This window comes from Anolis sagrei, chromosome 3, assembly GCF_037176765.1.
Source record: "Anolis sagrei isolate rAnoSag1 chromosome 3, rAnoSag1.mat, whole genome shotgun sequence".
Lineage (NCBI taxonomy): Eukaryota > Metazoa > Chordata > Lepidosauria > Squamata > Dactyloidae > Anolis > Anolis sagrei.
In genome coordinates this window covers 29,400,034-29,411,698 of record NC_090023.1, presented here as the reverse complement: position 1 = coordinate 29,411,698, position 11,665 = coordinate 29,400,034, and the positions used below count along the sequence as shown (strand labels likewise).

The window sequence follows — 11,665 nt, the reverse complement described above, 5'->3', positions numbered from 1 at the left end:
ATCCCTCTGGGCAGCTAAACCAGGAAATCCCAAATGGATGCCCCCCACGAGGGTCTTCCTCCAGGGGCAAACCAAGAATGGCCAACTTGGAAGTCCTTGAACAGACTCAGAAGTGGATCAAAAGACAACCTGGCAAAATGGCTCTACCTAGAAGAATCCTCTACCTTGTGTGAGTGTTACTATGCCACTGTATATAATGGAACTTGAACATCCATGGATTTTGTTAGCCACGCAAGGTGTGTGTGTGTGTGTCCTAGAAGCAACATCCAGCAGAGAGATAAAGAACTGTCTTCCCCTTCGCTAGTCTGCCTAGAAGAGAACAAAGATATTTATGCCGCATAATATTTTAATTGGGAGATTGATAAGACTAAAAACATTTTTAAAAATTGAGGATTAAATTGTATCATTGGAAAATTGCACAACACCATGGCATCTGAGGATAGCTTTTGGCAATCTCACATCCGTGGAGCATGAAGAAGTTATTTCTTTTTACTAAAACTCCCAGGATTCTCCAGCTAGCAAGACCAATTGCTATACTCACAAGGCCTATTTAGATAAGGTAAAGGTTTTCCCATGACATTAAATCTCGTCGTGTCTGATTATGGGGGGTGGTGCTCATCTCAATTTCTAAGCTGAAGAGCCAGCATTGTCCATAGACATCTCCAAGATCATGTGGACAAAATGATTGCATGGAGCACCGTTACCTTCCTGCCAGAGTGGTACCTATTGATCTACTCACATTTGCATGTTTTCAAATTATTTAGATAATCATCCAAAAAACTCTTTTCTAATCTCTGGTTGTACTACAACCTCCATTTCCCCCATCCAGCCAGGTGTTAGTAATTCTGGTTGGGGATGTGGGTGGCAGTAGTCCAGGATATCTGGAAGGGACACTTTTGGATTTGTTTTTCCAGGGACAATGTCAAGAACATCAAACCTTTCTAAGTCTGTAGAAAGAAGCAGCTAAAAATGTTCAAGGCACCTCCAAGAACTGGCATGACAACTCTTCATACAACAACCATTAAAATCAGTTCCTGAAATGAAAACAACAATTATGCTGTTTCCAACCGCATTATAAAAAAGTATGAAAGTCAAAGGCTGTTTTATAATTAAATTGATTATTATTATCTTAACATACTAACTTTCAAGTAAGGATCATGAAGCATCTTGCAAGGTAGAAGAAAAATCATTGCAAAAACAACAAAGGGAACTTAGAACAAAGAATTAGAAGGGAGAAATCAGAAAACAAAGACCCCTTTGAATATCTAGAAGCTGGGGGGAAATAAGAGCAGATACATAAGACGACTTTGGAAGTTCTGTATTCTGGCTTCTTTGATATGAATCCTTTTAAATATGTGGTTACACTGTCAGAAAAGAGCTTATATTACTGTAGAATTTTATTACCATCAAACATCACAGGAATATTATAGAAATGTGGGAACCTGTTGTTTTCCACTAAAATAGTGCAGTGCAATTAACAGATGGGGAATATATGGAATGACTATGGAATGGCTTGGATTACGACTATGGATGGTGTGATTTTAATATGGAATGGAATGTTTTAAAATGTTTAATATGTTTTAAATTTTAATCTAATGTAATTTTAATTTTTTTGGAATTGTATGTGTTTTAAGGCATTGAATAATTGCCTCTATGTAAGCTGCCTTGAGTACCAAAAGAGAAAAGATTACTGGTAAAAATGAAGTCACTGCTGCTGAGTTTGGAGTGGTGCAAATATTCATAGTCATCATCAATATCTCACTTACTTACTTACTTACTTACTTAGGTGATCCCTCGTAGCTCAAAGATTATGATCTTCCAGATGTGGTGTCTTGGCGGTGGGTCTTGGAGCCCTATTCTTGATCCGCATGTTTTCCCACAGTGAGGGCATCGGTTTACAGGCGGAAGGCAATCCCAGTCAGAGTTGGCTTGATGTGCCTTCGTCTTGGCACATTTCTCCCTTTCTCCCTCCATTTGTGCCTCTTTGAATACTGCAGCACTGCTGGTCACAGCTGACCTCCAGTTCGAGCACTCAAGGGTCAGGGCTTCTCAGTTCTCGATGTCCATGCCACAGTTTTTAAGGTTCGCTTGAAACCCATCTTTAAATCTCTTTTCCTGTCCACAAACATGACATTTCCTATTTTTGAGTTGGAAGTATAGTAACTGCTTTGGGAGACAATGATTGGGCATTCGGACAACATGGCCAGTCCAGCGGAGTTAATGGTGAAGGAGTATCGCTTCAATGCTTGTGGCATCATCAATATCATCCTTTTGTGGATGAGACATCAGCATTTACTCCGTTTATTACTACAAACACTATCCTATAATTGTAGTGAAAGTTTATTAAGTCAGTATTATTATTTTTTGCTTATGGCAACAATGATGTGAAGATAACAACAACATGATACCAAATAACAACAAAAACAATGCAGATTAGGATACAATCCAACAGGAGAGAAAGTAATTCAGAAATAAGATGACTATGTTTATCAGGTGTATACTTGTGAAATGATGAAATCTCCTGGCTTTTAAAGCATAGTTTCATATATCTGAAAATCACAGGCATTGGGACTGTCTGGAATATGTGTGAATGACATCATTCAGGTGTGATATTTTGCTAAAGGGCAATTTTCTTTCTGTCTCTTTTTTGAACTGTAGCACATCAACATTACAGCTGCCTATGTTTGTATTATTCTAAGTGTGGTATAAATAGGAATGGAGGAGGAGTGTTGTCAGGGCATACCGATATATTCATGCACCAGTTTAGAAATTAGGTCAAAACATCAAGCCATCATCATCATCATCATAGGCAAGCCCAGTATGATTGTTTTCCAGAAGTAGAATCTTGGCGGTGGATCCGTAAGTGACTATAGCAACCCCTTCTGGATCCATGTGGTCTACCCCAAGCATGAGCAAACTTTGGCCCTTCAGGTGTTTTGGACTTCAACTCTCACAATTCCTAACAGCCTAACAAGGAAATCTGAAATATACGCAGTATGTAATATCAGATCAAACTCATTTTTTGCTTCAAGAATGCAAACTTTCTGTGTCCTATGCTTCCCTAAGCACATGTACCAAATATAAATAGTAATAAATAAATACTAATTAAATATATTTGACAGCCCTGTCCCTTTGTTCCTAGTGTTAAAGATTATTAATTATTCAGTCATAAAGGAACAGCATTCTGTAACTGCCCGGGGGAATATAGATATATGCCTGGGATGTTCTGTGGCAGTGTTTCTCAACTTGGGGGTCGGGACCCCTGGGGGATGTCAGAGGGATCACCAAAGACCATCAGAAAACACAATATTTTCTGTTGGCCATGGGGGTTCCATGTGGGAAGTTTGGCCCAATTCTATCATTGGTGGGGTTCAGAATGCTCTTTCATTGTGGGTGAACTATAAATCCCAGCAACCATAACTCCCAAATGTCAAGGTCTATTTTCTGCAAACTCCACCAGTGCCCACATCTGGGCATATTGAGTATTCGTGCCAAGTTTGGTCCAGATCCATTATTGTTTGAGTCCACAGTGCTCTCTGGTTTTAGTTGAACTACAACGCCAAGGTCAATGCCCACCAAACCTTTCCAGGATTTTCTGTTCGTCACGGGAGTTCTGTGTGCCAAGATTGGTTCAATTCCACTGTTGGTGGAGTTCAGAATGCTGTTGATTATAGGCAAACTATAAATACCAGCAACTACAACTCCCAAATAACAAAATCAACCCCCCCCCCCCAACCCACCATATTCAAAAGCGGGTGTATTGGTTATTTGTGCCAAATTTGGTCCAGTGAATGAAAATATATCCTGCATATCAGATATTTACATTACAATTCATAACAGTAGCGAAATAACAGGTAAGAAGTAGCAACGAAAATAATGTTATGTTTGGGGGTCAAATCAACATGAGGAACTGTATTAAGGGGTCGCGGCATTAGGAAAGTTGAGAACGACTGTTCTATGATATATGTTAAATCTTGTTCTAAATCTTGTTTCTTTAAAAAATCAAGGGATTCTGAAGTGAATGTGAGATTAACTGGATCCTTCTGATTTACCATTATGCTCCACAATTTCACACTGTTTATTGTATGAAAAACCACTCATTTGTATATGAGCCTCACCCGTTTAATGAAAATCTGCCATAATTTTACAAGGAAACTAGGCTTAACTACCAAACAATTAAAATTCACATCTGAAAATAGCAGTAAATTGAGTTTGTCGATAATCCAATTACTAGCAACCATTTCTTTACCTCTCTTGGAAAGAAAACATCTGCAGTTCTTCATACATTATTATTTAGTCAATTTATCATAGCTGGATGCAGATGATAATTTCTCTGCCTTCAGGATGAGCTGAACCCAATCCAATTTTGTAAATTCAAAACAGGTGTCCAGATGTTTGGAAATTACCAAACAAAGCACAACTGTGCACATTTTTTTTCCTGCAGCGTTAAGTTCTCTTGCCAAAAGTAGTTCATGACATGAAAGATTTAATGTCAGAAAATTGGCGCACCTTAAATTACATTACAATTACGACGAGGTTTGTCAAGGCATAGGCTGCATTGGTTAAAATTATAAAAGGCTTTTAGCTGTTCATCTATCATTCACATTTAGAAGTGCAAATTTCACATATGGGGTGCTAAGCCAGTCTGCCTAATGGGGCAGGGCTACCTTGGGTGGGTGTGTTCAAAAAAAGTACCCTTTTCAAGCTCTAGGCTAGACCCTTATTTTGCCAGACTGCAACTTTCAGCATAGTCAATAGTGAGGAATGCTGGGAGTTGCAGTTTGACAACATCCAAAGAATTGCACAATTCTCATCCTCTGTGTACAACACAAGTAAAGTCTCTCATTCACAATAGCAATAGGTGGCAATAACTCCCACTCTTTTTTTAAAGCTTTCCTATGCTACTTTTAAAATATTGCTGAAGTCTGAAGATGTGGTTTTAAGTGATATGACTCCTTTAAATCTTTAATACAAAGGGTAAAATGGGCTTGAAAAATTCCGCAATCCATATGTAGGACAGACTCTCTGCTATGTGATGGAAGAAGTAGAATTACTGCATTACAGCCCATGGAAGTTTGGATTTTTGCCAGTGTAATAATAATGTGTTTATGCAACTTGTTCCCTGAATTTCTCAACTTATGCACATTTAGATCACAATTGTTGCCACTGCCATAGGAACAGGATTCATGTGGCTCTCCAGCTGGTTTTGGACTGCAACTCCTAGTAGCCCTAATCAGCTGTATTCAACAGTGAGGAATGATGGGGTCTAGACCCCATGAGTAGTAGTTCTTATCTAGAGGTTATTTCAGCATAAAATAGTCAGATCTTTCATAGAAGGAAAGAGGAAGACTAAGAAAGAGGAAAGGTGACTAAAACCCATTATGTACTTCCGTTTTCATATGCCAAAACTAGTATTAAAGAAATATCAACATTATAAGACCAACTCAATACTCACATAATAAAGTGTAAGCTTTTGGCTTATCCAGAAATATTTATGAGACAAGATGGCGAAAAGAGGAAGTAGATGATGTTCACACTTTAGGGGTAGCAAAATGTATAGAGGCTGCAGATGTTTAGATTAATCTCTCTCAGATGGTAAGTTAGGTTTTTAAAATTAGTTTTTGGTGAAAAAACAAAACAAAAAAGGCATTTATTAAGATTTTTCTGCTTTTATAATTTAAATAACTTAAAGACTGAAAAGAAGAAAAACCTGACAAATGTGAGACAGAGTTGGACTGCAGACTCAAAGTGGAAAAGGTGGAAGAGGAAAAAGAGGAGGAACTGAGAATGTACTGTGGAACCCCGATGCCCACTACCCATCCCATGTGCCAGGCTCCCCACTTCCCTGCTCCTTGGCCCCTAAAGCCCCTGAGGGCTCGTTTCTTGACAGTCTTTTTCTTGGAGGCCAGTTTCTTGTCCCTGTCGCTTGCATGTTTCTTGGCCATGAAGCCCTTCTCCCCAGCCGAGGAGGAGTAAGGCTCAGGTGGGTCTTTGGTATGCAGTCCAAACAAAGGCTGGACATGGATCTCTGTCAGGAGACAAGCCTGGGAGGCATATTCCTCATAGTTCTCAAGCAGGAGGCAGCCTGCTTCCTCGTTCAGTGCCAATTTTGGATTGGGATGGATGAGCAAACACTTGATGTCTGATGCCCAGTTCTGCTTTCCAATCCTTCTTGAGGACATTGACAGATCTCGTCATTGGCGCCCACATTGAGGTGGAAGATTTTGGTCAGAAAATAGCCCTTTGGGGGGCTAGCTGGGAAGTCTTTGCTGAGAATCAACTTCACGTGAAAGAGGCCACTGGAGTATGGAGTCCTTCAGTGGTGACTTGGACATCTGTAATGTCCTTTTCGTTGGGGAGGAGAGCACATCACAAATGTCCAAGTCACCATTGAAGAACTTATGTCCACCACCCTCACTTTAATGGTAAGTTGGTTTAAGTTGGTAAGTTGGTTTAGTTTGCATTTGAGAGTCTCCCAGGGGTGTCTGTGAACTTAGAAACAAAAATGTTTGATATATTTAATTGGAAGGGGAAAAGCAGAGATCATGAAGGAAATAGTCAAATAAATAAACAATTTAACCCTCATGTAGTAGGACTGCAACAGGACCTGGAGTGGTTCTCAACCTGTGGATCCCCAGATGTTTTGGCCTTCAACTCCCAGAAATCCTAATGGCTGGTAAACTGGCTGGGATTTTTGTGAGTTGTAGGCCAAAACACCTGGGGACCCACAGGCTGAGAACCACCAAACAGAGAACTAGATCTATAATTACATGCCATTCTGTGACATTCTCATCTGCACAGTTAAGAATGTCTCACAGTCCCCAAATGTCATTTCCTCGGGAACTCTTTGTCTCCTTTCTTTACTCAGAGAAAGTTTCTATTTTACCACAGCCACTCGTGACTCCAGGGCAACTTTATTAGAATCTGCAATCTTTGAATACCTATACTAATTGCTAGTTTGTATGTTTGCTGACTTCCTGCTTGTTTGTTTTTTCACACCAATTCCCTCCATCATTCTAACCAGAAACCCTTTTTCCTCCTGCTCCCCCCAGACCATCTGATTATGAAAAACTAATTGTAAAAAAAGCTACTTTTATATATTTTACAAAGAAGACAATGCTGTTTCCTTTATCTATCTTCCGAGGATTGGGTGCACAGGCATGGGACTGTTGCCCAGTTTCTGACTTGTCAATTTGATTAGTATCCTTGACATAATACTACAATCTCTTGTCATGCCTCTGTGAGAATCTTCATTGTTTCCCCTATTTCAGTCCCTTTTTAGTTAGAGGGAATTAGCATTTTGTGTGTAGTTTTGTGGGGGGTCAGTGTAGATGGCCTCTTTTCCTTTAAGGCATCCCTCCCTGCCCTTTTAAGAATCTTCCCAATTCTTAAAACCTTTCTTGTTCCTTGGCGAATCAGCCATTTTACAAGTGGAAGGTGAGAAGAGAGGAAGGCTAGGAAGATTCGCAAAATAGCACATCACAGATGGAGTCAAGTCAGAGTTATTACGAAGTTAAGTCAAATATCAGAATCACTCCAGACAAATACCAACAATATATCTGCCCTGAGTTCCTCCGGGGAGATAGTGTGGAATATAAATGCCTTGGTCACCTCTAGATTGGACTACTGCAATGCGCTCTACGTGGGGCTGCCCTTGAAAACGGCTCAGAAATTCCAACTGGTCCAACGGGCAGCAGCCAGGATGTTAACCGGGGCTCCTTACAGAGAGAGGTCAACCCTCCTGTTCAAGGAGCTTCACTGGCTACCGTTTATCTTCCGAGCCCAATTTAAGGTGCAGGTGCTTGCCTACAAAGCCCTGAATGGTTTGGGACCACCCTACCTGCGTGACTGCATCTTTGTCTACGAACCCACGCATTCACTTCAGTCATCTGGAGAGGCCCTGCTCGTGATCCCGCCTGCGTCGCAAGCATGCTTTGTAGGTACTCGAGACAGGGCCTTTTCTGTGGTGGCCCCCGACTCTGGAACGCCCTCCCAAAAGATCTTAGACAGGCCCCTACATTGGCAGTCTTCAGAAAGAACTTGAAGACCTGGCTGTTCCGATGTGCCTTCCCAGATTAGGAATCTCCAATACCAAGTCCCAGAAGCACTTTAGTAGAACTAAGATTGCTGCACACCGCACACTGCACTTACTTTATAATCCTACATACCTCCTGCCACATCAGCACTTTTAATCTTGTACCCATTACTCTGGCCTGGCCCAGTTTTATAGTGTCTTGATGTACTGTTTATTGTTTGTTGTTTATACGGCTTAACTATTTTTAATTTGCTTTAGGTGTTGTATTGTTGTGTTGTGTTTTGAGGCCTTGGCCTATGTAAGCCGCATCGAGTCCTTCGGGAGATGCTAGCGGGGTACAAATAAAGTTATAATAATAATATAAATAAAGATTATTATTATTATTATTATTATTATTATTATAGCAAGAACATCAGAGAAGTTAAGTAATTTAGATCCTCTCTCTCAAGGACTTTATCTTCTGAGGATTGTGTCGGGAGGAGAAAGAGGTTGGAGTCTTTATCAGTTATTAAATCCTTGTTGATTGCTTGTCTACACATGCTTCATTTGTTCCCTGTGTAACTAGTTCATCTTCCAAGCAGTTAGATAGCATGGGGGGCAGAACAATCTCTCATTTACGAAATTGTTGGCAAATAGATTTAATAGATATCTACAATGTTGTATGTATACTTCTCTTAAGATAGGTGTTCTCATTTAACTTGATGGCAAGTGGTTCCATAGCTAATGCAAGCAGTAAGGAACAGAGAGGACATCCTTGTGTTTTGCTCCTGGGATTTTAAAACAGGAACTCAAGACCATTTGTACATACATATTTTAATCGTAACCAGAAATTACATTTATCCCGCAAACGAATCTGCACGGGTGCCAGTTAACTGAAAGTCTACTGTATTTTGATACATTTATATGTTACTATAGCCTTCAGAGAACCTCATAGCGATATGGCAAGAGGCCTATCAGATGAAGAATTATCTTACATAAAATATTTATCTACTATCTTGTAGATGTTTTTCTTGCATCTTGTTGGTCTAGTTGAAGTGAGATTAGGGATTAAGACAAAATTTTGGAACTGGCATTTTGCCTTTTAATTATATTTGTATGAGCCAACAAATACCAGGTGCTGTAGGCTAGTTTTCAAGTGAAAGGAACTGGAAACACCTAACCTAAGAAAAGTATGAAATTCATTGGCTGGTTATCATAAGACCATCAGCAACTAGAAGGCATATATACAACTATGAAAGCATGATTGGAAATTGTTCTGACCCAGAAGCAAGCATTTTTAATTAATAGCCTTTGGCTCTTTTATACCAATATACAGGAAAATCGCTGTATCTTCAAAACCCCATGGATACTTGAAACTGTGAAATTGTAAGACCTGTTTCACTAGGGTTGGAAACATATCATAGAATTACACTGAAGGATCTAGAAAGGCCCACAAATACTCGCCCCGGTTTATAAAATTTGAGTCAAGAAGTATAATATGTGTCTGTCTCCAGATCAATATAAGATAACAGACTTTTTATTCTTTATCAGAGGCTGGCCCAGTTCCAAATTAGTTATAGGTCATTTCCCTGATTGATCTGAGTTAGTTGTCTCTTAAATTAGACTGAAAATTTGGTTGAAAAATCCAAATGCTTCTAAGTTCTTCAACAGATTATACTAACAGATATACTTTCCTATTCACAGAAGCAATTTGTTCATATATATCTACTGCTATTTGTGTTATCAGACCCTGTTTTGCAATACATTCTGTATCAGAGGCATTTTATGTTGACTCTTGTTGAAAGGTCTTCCTTCTAACAGCCTTTCTAGTTTATCTCACAAGGGCTTCAAGTTAGGTTATGATATTTCTTTCAGGGAAGAGATTGTTTTTCCTGAAGAACTTATCTCCCTGAGAAGAGAGGATTATCAGTTTGCAGGGCCTCATATTTAGACTAGATGGGGATTGTTGCAAAATCTCTGATGTTCTCTTCAAGGGGACATAGCTCATTTCTTAAACTGTTTTTATTTCACCGTAGCTGGAGACCTGAGGCTAGAGCAGCAGCGTTTTTATTGCCCATAATGGACAAGAGAGGTTGCAAAGAAAAACAGTTCACTAGGCTATGCTTCCAAAGCCAGTGAACTTCAATCTTCCATGGATTTTTGCACCTCAGAAGTTGAAATAGTAAAAATTAGAAAATAGGACTGCAAAAGATCTCCCATATAGATGGCAATGAACATAAAACAAGACATAGTTCTACAATAAACGTTCTTGGAAACTTGGAGGATTCCAAAATAGTATGCAAAAGTACACTTGCATGACTATGTACTGGCAAATTGCTGGAAATGCGCAAATGAACAGCGATGTGATATCCCAAAATGTACCTATCTATGGTAGCACAACTGTTGAGGAATAGCAACTTCCTGTGACAAATTCCATAGCTTCACAGTCAATCAGTACTTCTCCCTTCGGGGGAGGCCCTCCTTTCGTCCTTGCCAGTTTCTCAGACTCACCTTGTGGGTACAAGGGTGAGAGCCTTCTCCTCTGTGCCCCCCCCCCCCCACTCTGGAACTCATTGCCTGGAGAGATTAGGAAAGCCCCTACTTTAGAAACCTTTAAAAAGAATCTCAAGACCTGCCTCTGCCATTGGGCTTTCGGGGAATAGTCACATAATCTTATGTTATTGCTCCCTCAATGTTCTTGTCCTAGGAGTACACCACCCCCGCCTTGAGCGAAGGTCTGTTTATTTTCCTGCCTCTCTACGAGTTCCCCCTTACAAATAATTCTGCTCCTTTATCTCACCCTGAGTTTTTAAAATCATTTTATGTTCACTGTCATTATGTTTGGTTTACTGCTTTTTTTTACGTGTTCTGTGTATATTATTTATATGCTTATTTGTTTTATACTTTAATGCTATGTTATTTATTTTATTGTAAGTTGTATCTTATTTTATTGTAATTTGTTGTTTGGGCTTGGCCTCATGTAAGCCACCCCGAGTCCCTGTTGGGGGAGATGGTGGCGGGGTATAAATAAAGTTATTTATTATTATTATTATTATTATTATTATTATTATTATTTCAAGTTAGTCTAAAGAATGTCCATTGTGTGTATAGGCCTTCCCTCTTTATTTAACAGGTTAGGGAACAGAGTAATGTCACAAAACATATATTGTAAATTGGGTGAGATTTTAAGAGACAGAATGGATAGAAGGGAGTAGTTCTTCTGGTTACTGTCAAAAGAGCAGGTCATTGAAAAGCAGACTGTCAAAAAACAAGAGACACCTGTATTAGACAAAGCTGATGAGCAATGCCATTTATCCATATTCCATTTATCCATTTTGCACCACCTGCCACTTCTTCCCTGTTGCTGACCAGTCCCACCCCCTTGGAGAGACCACATCACCTCTAGATTATTAAATGTGGTTTTCTGTGGGCGAGCAGATGGCAACTACTGGATGGCAAATATTCTGTAAAAGAAACTAGAGCTGATTTGGTTTATCCAATGCAATTTTCTGAATCAGCACCACAAATAATAACAATTAAATAAATAAATAAATGTACAGTTGACAAAAAAAACTGATTCGTAACCCTTTTGGTACTAATGTCGGAGAGTGGTCCATGGTCAAAGTGGTCCCTGGTCAAAGCGGTTCCTAG

The 11,665-nt window shown here is 39.6% G+C and overlaps 1 pseudogene; it reads right to left on the bottom strand.

Annotated features, from left to right (window-relative positions):
* Positions 1-300: 300 nt before the first annotated feature.
* LOC132770060 (ubiquitin-conjugating enzyme E2 S-like) lies at positions 301-6,357 on the bottom strand (annotated as a pseudogene).
* Positions 6,358-11,665: the final 5,308 nt, after the last annotated feature.